Consider the following 14,185-nt stretch of genomic DNA (forward strand, 5'->3'; position numbering starts at 1 on the left):
ACACAGACACATTAGGATCCACTTCTAATTACTTATCTTTACTTTGTTCTCATGCTTCCAAAATAAAATATTCTTCTGTACATATACAATTTACTTTTAATATATTCAGAGCATTACTTGTTAGTTTTATATGGTGTTTGAAAAATAATTTGCTTTTAATATCACTGAATCCATCTCTGGATGCTCTACTTTATTGCTTTCCTGATTAAAAACAAAACAGAACAAAGCAAAATCATTGTTTGTTGCCAAATATTTAGAAGATTTAAAAAAAAACAGTAAGAAAGTAAAGGTAACATATAATCTCAAGCAGCAGGAAAACCTCTATAGCAGATGTACAGTGTGACCATATTATGGTCTAGCCTGCTACAAAACATAACAAATCTACCATGGACATGTTTTTGTATCCTTTTTACTTAGCTTCCTCCTACATATGGCTTTAATGACCTACTAGAACTTCAAATAAATACCCATTGTAGTGTATTCAAATCAACACATTTATATGAACCTTTTACTTTTACATATTCTCTAGATCTTATTATTACTTTAGGATGAGTTCTAAGATTTGCCAATATGAACATATTGGCACAAAAGTATTTATATTAAAAATTTTGATACATTAGGCCAGTGGTCCTTGAAAAATATGCAATGTGTTTACTTCTACCAGTGTTGTGTTAGTGTTTTGTTTGCTTTGCCAATGTGGTGGACAGAATGTGGTATTTTATATTTGCTTTGATCTTTACTTTTTTACTAGTGATGTTGCAGGTTTTTAAAATTTATATTTACATGTTTATGTTATTCCTTTTTATATTCTTTTGCCACTTAATATTGGACTCAATTGTTTATAAATTAAGAGCAATAATCTTTTGTCTTTGATATATATTTTTTTCTATTTTGTCACTAATCTTTCAACATTAGGTTTCCTAAAAATGTTTTTAATTTCTATGCAGATAATTCTATCAATCAATTTTATAGTTTCTGGCACTAATGTCATGCTTATAAAGTTCTTTATTATCCCAAGTACAGTTTTCTTTCAGTCTTTGTAATTTTTAAGCATGTAATTACTTAATCTACTGCCTTAAATGCATAAAATGGGAATCTATTTCAACTTTCTAAATAAGTAAAATGTTCTGATACCATGTTTTGAATAAAGTAGCCTTACAATGCAATTAAATGCAATATTTTAGGACTTTTGTACATACTCATAAATATGTAAGAAGAATCTATGAGAATAAAGTTTTAGTCTCAAGATGGGGTTCTTTTACAATACGACCTATACTTACCAAGTTCACCCGCCCCTTTTGCTTATATTAGTCAGTACTACAAAATTTACACAATTAACTTCCCTCTGTACTGGAAAGCCAGAGAGAGCCACCGAGGAAACAAGCGAAAGGTCTTACAACATAACAAGGACTGTAAAGCTCATGAGAAATATAATCAATTCGTAAATATGGTCTAGAAATTCTGTACAAATGGAGCATCCATTGAGGCCTTAACTTTCCCATTATTTCTCAAGCACTACTTACTTTTCTGTCTTAGGGCCTTTGATCATGGTGTTTGAAAACCTTCAATGCTGCCTTTTCACTTATTTCCGTCAGTCAAAATCCACACCCATGTTGGAAGATGACTGCAGATGCTGATTCCCTCTTTACAGTACTTGAAAAATCTATTCTCTTTTTTAAAAAAAATTATTTGAGACTTAGTATCATGAGTAACTGTATATTCTACCAATAAGAAACTTCTTTTCCGAGAAAAGGTTGTATTTTGTAGACTTTGTCTCTTTCATGATATCTAGGACTGGTCTTTATACCCAGTGGCTTCCCAACACATTTCTGTGGGCTCTAATAATTTTAGAAGGAAAGAATGAATTAGAATATGTCATCAGTTGTACACTCATCGACTTTGAGAATCATTTTCTGACCATCAGACCAAGGCACAGTTCTAGATATCAGAAAGTCCTTTAATAGATAGATTTAAAAATGGACTGAAATACCGAATTCTATATTTCATTTTAAAAATAAAATGCACTAGCTGTTATCTTCTTAGGCTTCTCCACAAAATAATGCTGGCCACAGTACTTAACCATGAACCAATTTTCCATTTGAACCAGTGATTAAGAAAATCTATTTTTTTTATTCTAAGTAACACTATTTTTAACACATCTCTCTGCCCCAGTTCCCATATTTATAAAATGGAAATATTTCTACCTCATGAAATTATTGAAGTGCTCAGAAGAATTCCTGATACATATATGTCACCTCTAAATATAAGCTATTATTCTCTACTCAGTTGAAGTAACACTATTAAGGCAATACTTTTTAGTATTTTAGATTATGATTTGGGTACAGATAAATAAATACAGAAGCGGGAATTAACATGATGATTGGGATTTTAATAGCTGCCTCTGCACAGTATTCTAGGAGGAAAAAAAATCCCATGATAAAACAATGTCTATTCAAGCTTGAAAGGACAATTGTCAATGTCTTCTTCAACTCGGTGGTGCAGGCAGTTTATATCATAATTTCTTATAATATTGAGCATTAGTATTAAAAGGCCATTCATTAAAGAAAACACTTTCATAAAGTATTAAATAGAATTCAATTAATGTAAATCATATTAATAGCAATGTTTGGTGCTTATGTAACATCTATGTCAGATAATGAATTAAGCATGTTATTAAATCTCTGCAGGCTGGAAACAGCCTACCTTTGTCTGTCTTAATATAATCCTTTTATTAGTTCATAGGCCTAGAGTGCTCCTGGGAGTATCAAAAAGTTGTCAGGAGGTCTCTGAATCCTGGGGGTGTTATCTGAATCTCTGTGCTTCATGACTATGTTTCTTGACAGCTCCCTATGCATTACACAGTGCAGGGGAATGTGGCATGTATTTTTTTTTTCCCTAACAGGTTTCTCAGATAAATTAGTTGTGTCCTTTTCTTCAGCTGTAGCAAACAAATGACTTGTGAGTGGAAGGTGAAAACATGTATTTTGGGTTGAGTCAGCCATCTTACCTCTGCAGGAAGACAAGAGTTTCTTAGTTCTGATTTCATAGATTCTTGTTTTTGCCTTCATTTGAAGCTACATCTCTAAGCACCAATAGTGGAATATAAATATAACTGTTGTATCTCCTTTTATGATGTATCAGTGAAGGTGCCTATACCAAATGTATTTTTTTGTATGTGTGAGGATGTACTTTATCAGAAATTTATGATTCTGATTGCCTTAGAACAGCAAGATCGATGTAGGTGTACTATAGTTTTTTTTTTCATCTTTATTGTTGTTGGTTAGTGATAATTTCTTTATAACATATTTCCATCTTGTATATTAAAAACATGACTGCCTGGATCAGTCAGTTAGAGCATGAACTCTTGATCTTGGGGTCATGAGTTTGAGCTCCACATTGAGCCTCTTAATTACTTAAATATAGTAACTACTGTGATTAAGATTAAGATTGAAATAAAAATTATAGATCATAATAATACCTATCTTAAAAGTTGGTTACGAATATTAAAAGTTAGATCACATAGTGAACTTAGCCCAGTGCCTACTGGTTAGATGATATAATACAGTTGTGTTATTTTATTATTTTATGCACTACCCCAAAGTAAAATGAAACCATTTGGGAAGAGGGCCTTTAGAGTGTTGGAAATGCCACCTCCTATAGAGGTTAGTTGGATATAATTTTGAGATTGGAGCCATGGTTGTATTTTGGGGCCAAATTCAAGATTATCTATAAAAACAGATAGCAACCAGAGCCACTGCACACTTATTAACAAATCATGTGAAATAGAAAACTTAAAACATTGCTAATGGTTCAAACAAAATATAACTAATAGCAATTGCAAAGAAGATCTAGTCATTTGAAATTTGAATTGAAAAATTTTAGGAAATAAAACTTCTTCTTTGTGACTATAGAGCCCATAGTTTGTATAAAAGATTAGTTTAGATAACTGCATATTTTAGCTGGAATAGCTTTTAATATTAAATTTAAATTTTGTAGAACATGGTTTTGAGGTATGTCAGGAACTGTGAGAAAGAAGCCAATAAAGTATTAAATCTTCTCAAAACCTTAAGAAAGCCATTTACTATTGTTTTTAATTATTTTAGGATTTGTCTCTTAAGGGCTTCAGTCAGTCTTCGCTGAAAGTTCTAGGAAAGATGTTTTGTGGTAGACTCATCTGTGTCTTGGAAGGCATAATTATGAGAAGAAGAGAAAATTATAAGGTGCTTAAAAGTTTAAAAATATTTAGTTCTCTAGACAACATATTGCTAAACAACATTTACAAACAATGTCCTCACTGGGAAAAATATATATGTGGATGTACAATATATGCTATGGAAAGATAAAAATAAAGAGTATTAAACATTTATTTTTTAAAATGTTTATTCATTTATTGAGAGAGAAAGGGAGAGAGAAAGAGAGGAAACATAAGTGGGGGAGGAGCAGCGAGAGAGGGAGAGAGAGAATCTTAAGCAGGCTCTACACTCAGCACAGAGCCCCACATGGGTCTTCATCTCACAAAACAGGAGATCATGAGATCATGACCTGAACACAAATCAAGGGTCTGATGCTTAACCAACTGAGCCTCCCAGGTACCCCTAAGCATTTATACTTTTTAATAAACCTTTAAGTTACAGGGATGCATACCTGGTGGCTCAGTTGGTTAAGCAGTCAACTTGATTTTGGCTTAGGTCATGATCACACAGTTCATGAGATGGAGCACAGATGGGGTTCCACACTGACACCTTGGAGTCTGCTTAAGATTCCGCCTATCCTTCTATCTCTCTGTCCCTCCACTGGTCATGCTCTGTCTCTTTAATAAATAAATAAACATTAAAAAAACTTTAAGTTACATTAAACTACTTTTTAATCCATAAAATATCAATAAAGTATGAATATATTTTTATGATGAATCACTAGATATACTTTATCAGGTGTCATGTATCATGGATGTAAGGAAGTAATTCATATATTAGGACCTCTGCTTTGATAAAAGTTAATCTTAAAAAATATTCCATAAATTAAGGAATCTAAACTAAAATTATTATATTTTCCTGAGATTAACATCACTAAATATGTTACATGTAGTTTAAAGAGTACTTAAAACTTTTTAATGTTTGTTTTTGAGAGAGAGTAAAAGCTGGGGAGAGGCAGAGAGAGACAGAGGGAGACAGAGGATCCGAAGCTGGCTCCGCACTGTCAACGCATCTCACAGCAGGGCTCTAACTCACTAATTGTGAGATCCTGACTTGAGCCAAAGTCAATCACTTAACTTAGTGAGCCATCCAGGTGCCCAAGAATCTTTTTAATGTGGCCCTTATGTATAATTCCTAAAAAGGGGGAGAGGGACATATGAACTTGAAAGACTAGATTATCCCAAATATGTAACCTGTCCAACAGGGACTGTTTTTTGTATTTGGGGCTGTCATTAGTTGTTAACTGTTAATATACAACTGCTCAGGAGTAGCTTAGTCCCATTCCTCTGTAACTGTTTCAGGGATGCTTTCCTATGCAGTATTTAAAAGCTGTATCTCAACTGGAGACTCAGATATTTTGTGCATGACCTGTGAAACAGGTTTGTGTTAAATACATTTTCGGTATGATTGCAGGTCTATATAGTTTGGATTTTGAAGTCAGAGGCAACACTGGTTCTTCTGCACCAGAGTAGCTAATCCCAACTCCTATTTATTTTTTGTTGCTGATGATTTCAGTTTATTCATGTTAACCTTGTGTTTTGAGTAATTATCAAGTCTTACATCAAGTCTGTAGAATATGAAGATTGCTGTTTTTCTTGCCCCTAGGAAATAATTCACTTGTGACAACTGTCATATCACCTATGACACAGCATGGCTTGGTAATGTTGAAGCATGAGGCATTTTCATAATTTAAATAGAAGCAGACTGTTAGGAAGAACATATTCCATTAGAGCATAGGTCCCTAAACAAACTCACTGGAAATAACAGGTTTCATGGTAAACTAAGTTTCATGAATGCCTATTTTACCACATCCGTAGAGATTTGTAATACGTATCAGCATAGTGAAAGCTCTATGAAGCTGTCCCACAAAACAAAAGTATTAAAAGTTCTGAGAATTTGTGAAGTTCTTCCACAAAACATACACACGTTCAATATGATTAAGTGGACATTTCCCAAATTAATTTGAACACAGATCCTTTTATAAAAAAATTGTTTATTTTTGAGAGAGAGAGAGAGACAGATTGTGAGCAGAGGAAGGGCAGAGAGAGAGAGAGGGGGACACAGAATCTAAAGCAGGCTCTAGGCTCTGAGCTGTCAGCACAGAGCCCAACGCAAGGCTCAAACTCATGAGCCGGGAGATCATGACCTGACCGAAGTAAGCTGCTTAACTGACTGAGCCATCTAGGATCCCTGAGCATAGATCTTTTTGTTGTTGTTGTTTTTTAATTATTTTCAAGGGGCTCCTGGGTGGCTCAGTCCATTAAGCATCCGACTTCAGTTCAGGTTATGGTCTCACCAGTTGGTGAGATTGAGCCCCAAGTTGGATTCTGTGCTGACAAATCAGAATCTGCTTCAAATTCTCCATCTTTTTCTCTGTTTCTTCCCCTTCCACACTCATGTGCTCCCTCTCAAAAATAAATAAATAGGCATTAAAAAAACTATTTTTAAGCCTTGTTCAAAGGAAATTTTATTTTGTGTTTGTATATATATTTGTTCAGTTACATGCAGAACTTCCTGTTGTCTTAGCCTGACTTAGGTTGCCATAACAAAATACCATAGACAGGGTGACTTGAACACAAGAAAATCATTTTCTCATAGAGGTGGAGCCTGGAAGTCTCAGATGAGAGCATCAGCCTCATCCATTTTTGGTGACAGCTCTCTTCAGTGGTAGATAGTCTTCTCACTGTGTTTTCACAGAGCTGAGACAGAGTGCAAACAAGCTTTCTGGTGTCTCTAATTGGAAGGACACTGATCTCATCGTGAAGTCCTCACTGATATGTCCTCATCGAAGCCTAATTACCTCTCAAAGGCCCTATCTCCAAATACCATCACATTAGGGTTAGGGCCTCAACATATGAATTTGGGGGGAACTGGATTCAGTCTATAACTCCTGCCATATAAAGAGTTGAGGGACTATTGGGAGCTTTGTGCTCATGAGCAGTAATGTGAGGGTGGTCTCCGGTGTCAGCTGGTGAAGTTTGAAGTGCTTGCTTGCCCTGCGGAAGTCGGTGTTTTAGTGACTGTGGAAAATCATCTCTTTGTTGAGTCAGTTTGCAATCTATTTGTACTGAGAAATACACATGGCTGAAACACACAGCTATACAGAGAACACAGAAAGTCCAAACAAAGGTGACATGGGAGATTGAGAAAGTGCTCACATTTGTCATCATTGCAAAACAGGAATGTATTCCTCAAAGTTTTACCATTTACAGAAAATAAAACCCTCCAAGCAAAGGGAAAATATGGTAATCATACTCTTCCTGGATTATTTGTATTCTTGTCTTTCAGATAGTTGGAAAAAATTCAACTAGCAAGTTAAGAAAATCTTTCTAAGGGAAAAAAATACCCACTTATAAACTGAAGATTATAAATCAGCTGCTTCTTTTAGTGAAATATATACATGCATTAATCTTAAGAGGTCCTTTGTATTTTTTTTATGTTGATAGATCTATTTTATGAGGTTGATTTAATCTGGGAGATACAATGATTATTTGTAATTTTCGCATTTTAGATTGATTTTATAGTTCTCACAAGGGTAATATTTTACAAATAATTATCTGCTTTTTATTAAGTATTTTAGAACTGAACTATAGAATAAAGATTAAAAGGATAAATTCTATCTAGCTTCTACAATATAGAGAGGTTAACTTCAGGCACTGATCATGTTTAGCCAGGATCGTCCTTTGTCCACAATGAATTATCTAAAAAATACGGTCAGTCATTAAAGTGTTAAAAAAAATTGGAGCACAAGGGTAGCTCAGTCAGTTAAGCATCTGACTTTGGCTCAGGTCATGATCTCCCAGTTCATAGGTTCGAGCCCCTGCATTGGGCTCTGTGCTGACAGCTCAGAGCCTGGAGCCTGCTTCAGATTCTTTGACTACCTCTCTTTCTGACCTTCCTCTGCTCACATGCTATCTCTCCCTCTCTCTGTCAAAAATAAATAAACATTAAAAATTTCTTTAAAATGTTAACAAATTAATGTTATTTTTATATTTAAAAAACATTTTTTAATGTTGTATTTATTTTTGATACAGAGAGAGACAGAGCATGAGACGGGGAGGCGCAGAGAGAGGGAGACACAGAACCAGAAGCAGGCTCCAGGCTCTGAGCTAGCTGTCAGCACAGAGCCTGATGCGAGGCTCAAACCCACAAATGTGAGATCTGACCTGAGCCGAAGTCGGAGGCTTAACCAACTGAGCCACCCAGGCGCCCCTATTTTTATATTTTAAATTACGATATGCTTTTGAGAAATAATCTAAAATCTTCACATGTAGAAAAAATATGTATTTCTCCATTCAGTGATTATCCCTTCTAATATTTTAGTGTTGTTTCCTTCTAGTCTTTTTTCTATGTTTATTCATTGTCAGTTTTACTTAATTTTGCTATCTGTCTTGTACTCTGTTATATCCATATCTGTAGGTTATGTTGCTTTTTCCCTTTACTTAGAACGTAAGCATTTTCTCATAATCTCTTCATAAACATCCCTTTCCATGACTTTAGAATGTTCAAGTGGATATATAAATCATTAAGGAAGTTGTACCTTTCCAAGTAGAAAGAAATAAGAATGTGTGTGTGTGCGTCCATGCATATGTGTGTTTTTATCTGTGTGTTAAAATTGACTTTATATTTGGTCATAGTTCACCTGTATTTTGGCTTGGCTTTGTAGAAGTAGTTTACTAGAAAACACTATGCAAAATATAAACACAATTGGAGTTTTCCTGGGGTGACCTGACTGGAGAAGGCAAATGGACTCTTGTAGATTCCTAGACAGGCAGCTTTCACCCCTAAAGGCTTGTTAGTCGTCCAAGACTAAAATCAGTGCTCAGTTGTTGCCATGTATTTTTCTTCTGCTCTATTATTTCACAGGCTATTTAGTTTTGTCTTTCTCCTTAGATAAGGGAGTAAATCTTTATTCTTGCAACCCTATGTCTAGCTTGTTGTGCAGTAGCTCCTTTCTCAGATAGATGGATGAAAGAATTGAATGTTTAATGGAACCCTTCTTTAAGCAGGTAGGATTTGGAACCAAAATTTCTGCCAGGTAGCTACTTTTGCATTTCCCAACTTATACCCATCACAGTCTCTTCTTGGATTTTATATATTTCTCTGCTCCAACACTCAGAAAGAAAACTGAAATTAATTTCCCCAAAACTACTGAAAACACGAGAAGATGATGTCTATGGAGAAGGTTGGGGACTGAAAAATGTGCAATGTATCCTCTAACATTTTAAATGCCTCCACCTTTTGAATCCACTTAGCTTCTTATTAACTCATGTTACTTTTGTTTTGTTTTGTTTTTGTTAAGTTGGATTTTGACTTCACCCTGAATAAGCACAGTAAGGGACTAGGAAGGGTTGGTAAGCACTGTACAGTTGTGGGAGATAGGAATTAGCACGAGACTGATTTAATGGTATATGCTATGGAGAGACATGGCCTCAGTGATCTTTCCGGAAAAGAAAGCTTTTTTATTCAGAACCGCAGGAAAGAGCATGCCTGGGTGAATTCCTAAGTAAGTGAGATAGTAAGTGTGGATTTGGACACTTCTAAGCCATTGCACTCCTCTTTTAATGCAGATGGTTGCAAATACTAAAGACTCTACTGTGGCTCATGTGTAAAGCTGGCGAAAACAATTACCAAAGTCATAAATTTGATTTCATTCAAGCTGCTAAGGGTAATAATTTATTTAAGTGAGGTCTTCTGCTTTGATTAGAACTAGGAAAGTTCAGCTGTTCTAATCCTCTGGGGTAGAGCTGGGTTACTATTATAGATAAGAAGGCTTGAAGGTGGCTACTACTGAGGCCATTGATCATTCCAAAAGGAAAGACTTTTGCTAATTGTTTCACTTCCTCTTTGCAGTTAAGTTTTTATTTTTCTTTCCAAGAATAACTTATTTCTTACAAAGTAAACAGTTCTACTTAAAAAAAAAATGAGTTAATCAGATGTTTTGAGCAGTTAAATCTAACTTGTGGCTTGATCGGGGCCACACTTTCTAATAAATTGGTAGACCCAGTATATGAAGATAGAGTTATCAAGATACCTGTGTGGCCAGAAAGCCACAGGACCACATGGGCTCTCTTGGAATTTCCCTTAAGCTCTGTTAAAGTAATTTAAATATTCACGTATTTTACAGTTAGGTTATCTTCCCTAGAGACCAACTCTTGTGGCAGTTAGTGACTAAGACTCCAGTAAAGGTAAAATACCAAGGCCATCAATAAGGCGACCTAATAGAACTGTAGGTCTTAAAGGGATAGAAGAAAGTCTTATTAATAAATAAACCTTCTAACTTCCCCTCTGCCAGGAAGTTGTGTATAACTCCAAGGAGAGGTTCTAGTGGTCTTAACTAAGCAAAAGGGTAAGTGGCTTGACTATCCTTCCAAACTTTTTATTCCAGTCCCCTCCGTTCTTCCTGGAGATATCTCAAAACTGTGTTTTCTTCTAATTGTAAACTAATCCTCAGTAGGGTGTTAGTTGATGACTTTAGGGTGTTATCACTACCAGGGGTATTTGCATTTTAATGGGAGGCTTTAAAAGATCTTAAGGCTTCAAGACTGAAAGCAGTAAATCTCTATTGGTGGAATTGGAGGCAGTGTGATAGATTGGGCAGGAGATATCTGGGGTGAAAGGAGCCCACTGGGTCTATTCTAATCACAGCATGAACTAAAGTGTTCCTACTTAGTAGCCTGACTTCTCCTTCCAGAGTGAGGGCAGTGAGGGCAGCTCCGGTGGCCTGAATAATAAAGCACTCTTAAACCTTTGCATTTTCTTTAAAAGCAAAGCAAATTAAAGGGCTACAACTATCAAATGTTAGTTTCTTTACCCTTTCCCACTTTCTCCATGGCATCTTGCTTGAAAGTTCTCAATATCTCTGTGCTCTTTCTCTGGACTTCAGATGTATAGTTAGTTAGGTTATTCTTAGACTCAGATTCCAAAAAGAATTTTTTTTGCCTTACTTTTCAGTTCTTGGAAGCTTTGAGACGATTGGAATGGATGAAGTAGGATACTTCAGGAATTTTGGGGAAAGGACTTCCTAAATTGGGTTAAAATTTATTTAAATACACATATTGGGGGGGATGGAAGAAAATAAAAATATATAGTAATCTAGGCACTGAATTAAGTTTTAAGGACACACAAATATGTTTCATTTTTTTAAATGTTTATTTATATTTGAAAGACAGAGAGAGTGAGAGCACAAGCAGGGGAGGAGCAGAGAGAGAGGAAGACAGAATCCAAAGCAGGCTCCAGGCTCAAAGCTGTCAATGCAGTGTCCTATGCTGGGCTCAAACTCATGAAGAGCATGACTTGAGCCAAAGTCAGATGCTTAACTGACTCAGCCACTCAAGTGCCTCCACAAATATATATTTTATACACTTCCCACCTGCCTACCCTCCCCCCCTCCAACACTGCAGGAGCCAGGGGCAGAGAAAGAGACAGAATCTCAAGCTAGCATGGAGCCTGACATGGAGCTCAATCTCACAACCTTGAGAGTTGAAATCAAGAATTGGATGTTTAAGTGACTTGGGTCACCCAGGTGCCTATGTGTTTTATACACTTTCTGCCATGTAGTCTGGACACTAAACAAATGAGCAGATACTACGATCAGTGCAGAAAGAGCTCTAATAGAGTTTTCACCATGGGCTGTCATAGTGCATAGAAAGTGCATACTGATTAGAAGAGGTTAGTAAGGGCACCTCAATGACTCAGTCATTTGAGTGTCCTATTGCTCATGTCATGATCTCATGGTTCATGAGTTTGAGGCCCTCATTGGGCTCTGTGCTGACAGTGCAGAGCCCGCTTCAGATTCTCAACCCCCTCCTTAAAAATAAATAAAAACTTAAAGTATTTAAAAAGTGGTTAGGAAGGATGATTAAGGTTTGTCCAGTTGAAATGGTGATGGGATGAGTTGGTATAGAAAAGGTGACAAAGCAAGCAGCATGTATAAAGGTAGTGTAATAGAAAACCAAAGCAACTTGTGACACTCTTTATTCAGAAAGGCCAAGAATATAAGAAAAAAAAATGGTGAGATTGGAAGAGTAGGCAGGGACCAAGCATTGGGAAGGCTTTGGTGCCATGATAAGGAGTGCAATCTTATAGGGAACTAATAATATCTTTAAGCAAATGGAAAACATGATCAAATTTGCATTTTATAAAAATCATTCTGAGATTAGTATGGAGAGTTGTTTTGACTCTAGACTCTAGACTTTACCATAGAACAAAGTTGGAGGTAGACCTCGGAAGAGTTCAGAAGACTGTAATAAGTCTTCTTTAATAAGCAGCTGGGTGGCTCAATAGGTTAAGCATCTGGCTTTGGTCATGACCTTATGGTTTGTGGGTTTGAGCCCTGCATCAGGCTCTGTGCTGACAGCTAGCTCAGAGCCTGGAGCCTGTCTTTGGATTGTATCTCTCTCTCTTTCTCTCTGACATTCCCCTACTCATGCTGTCTCTCTCTGTCTCTCAAAATATAAAAATAAAAAAATAAAAAAAAAGAAGGCTGTAATAGTAGATCAAATAGGAAATGATGGATTGACCTGGAAGTTTAGAGTGAGGATGGGGAAGGGAGACTGGATCTTCACTGACACGATGTTTGAGTGTCCGAGGGAAGGAAAGACACAGCTCATCCTGGAGTTTGGGCTTGGTCGGTTAGGTGCCATTTTGCTGAACTAGGGAAAGAGAAATAGATTTTAATGGGAAAGATGCTGAGTTTAGATTCAGACAAGCTGAGTCTTAGATTATTAAAAAAACATCTAAGCAGAGATTTCCGATTGTCAGGCGTTAATCTGTCTGAATCACAGGAGGAAGACATAGTCTGTAGATATATATTTAGCCATGATTCCTTATCATCTCAGGGATGTCAACAGAAGGCTTACTCAGAAAGAATGGAGACTACCAGAGGGCTGTTGACTAACCCTTGGAAAATAACAACAGTTAAAAAAAAGCTGAAGATGAAGAATAATAATGAAGAAGAAGTAGCCAACAGATACTTAGAACAATATGAGAGAGAGTTTCCATATAGAATAGCAGGACAAACTCATCATCTATATCCTTGTTTTTGGTTCAAAGCCTTTTAGGATCCAGCCCCAGGCAGCAAATCTAGCATTATCCATCTTTTTTCCTTATCTTACTTGAGCTGTGTTGGGTGACTAGAAACAATCTTGCATATTTATACATTCGATGTGTCCATTCCTCTCTCATAGTCTCACTAAAGTACATTTCTCCCATTCTTTTCCTCTCCATACCTAACTCATCCTTTGGACTTCTCTAATACTTCTACTGCCATGGGATTCTAACTCCCTTCCTATACCCAGAAGTAGAATCATCCAGCCTATCCTCCAATTAGTATTCAGATTGCAACTTTCTGATGACACTTAGCATGTTCTGGTGTGCACTATAGTTATTTATGCACCCAGTCGTCCCCCTTAGCAGGAGTATGAATGCCTGCACACTAAAAATCCCATTCGCCCAAATTAATCTCTATAGTGTACTGCTTTGAAAACAGCAATTGCTTAATAATTATTTGTTCAATAATCACACGTATTATTAACACTAAATGATAAAGGTAAAAATCTTTGACTCTTTTGATGAGGAAAAATATCTCAGTTGAGGCTAACATGGAAACGCTAACTTATGAAGGATCTGTCCAGAGGTTCTGAGGTGTCTAGCACATATTGGCCAGGCGATGGAAGAGTATTTTTCATAACAGCACATTCATGATTCAGAGGCAGAAAGGAGAAACATAATGCTAAGTGTGTTTGTTTGAAGAATTGCTAATATTATATTCTTTATGGTATTCTCATGCAAAAACAGCAAATCGTTGCCTCCTTTTTGCCTTCTGCTTTTATAATTTTAAAAGTTAATTTCATGCAATAGGTGTGTAAAGGACAAGTACCACTAAAACCCAAACACAAAGTATTTTTATTTATCCTGAAGGCAGTTAGAAGATGCTATTCTGGCAGTGTCTCAACAATGTCCTGCAAATAATCCTAAGCCTTTCCAATTTA

General features: G+C 36.2%; 1 protein-coding gene across 1 annotated transcript in view; it reads left to right on the plus strand.

Moving 5' to 3' along the window:
- DACH1 (dachshund family transcription factor 1) overlaps positions 1 to 14,185 on the plus strand; it is a gene marked incomplete at its 5' end in the record, with an annotated part of 389,294 nt that overhangs the window by 165,815 nt on the left and 209,294 nt on the right. The window lies entirely within an intron of this gene.

Source organism: Suricata suricatta, chromosome 4, assembly GCF_006229205.1.
Source record: "Suricata suricatta isolate VVHF042 chromosome 4, meerkat_22Aug2017_6uvM2_HiC, whole genome shotgun sequence".
Lineage (NCBI taxonomy): Eukaryota > Metazoa > Chordata > Mammalia > Carnivora > Herpestidae > Suricata > Suricata suricatta.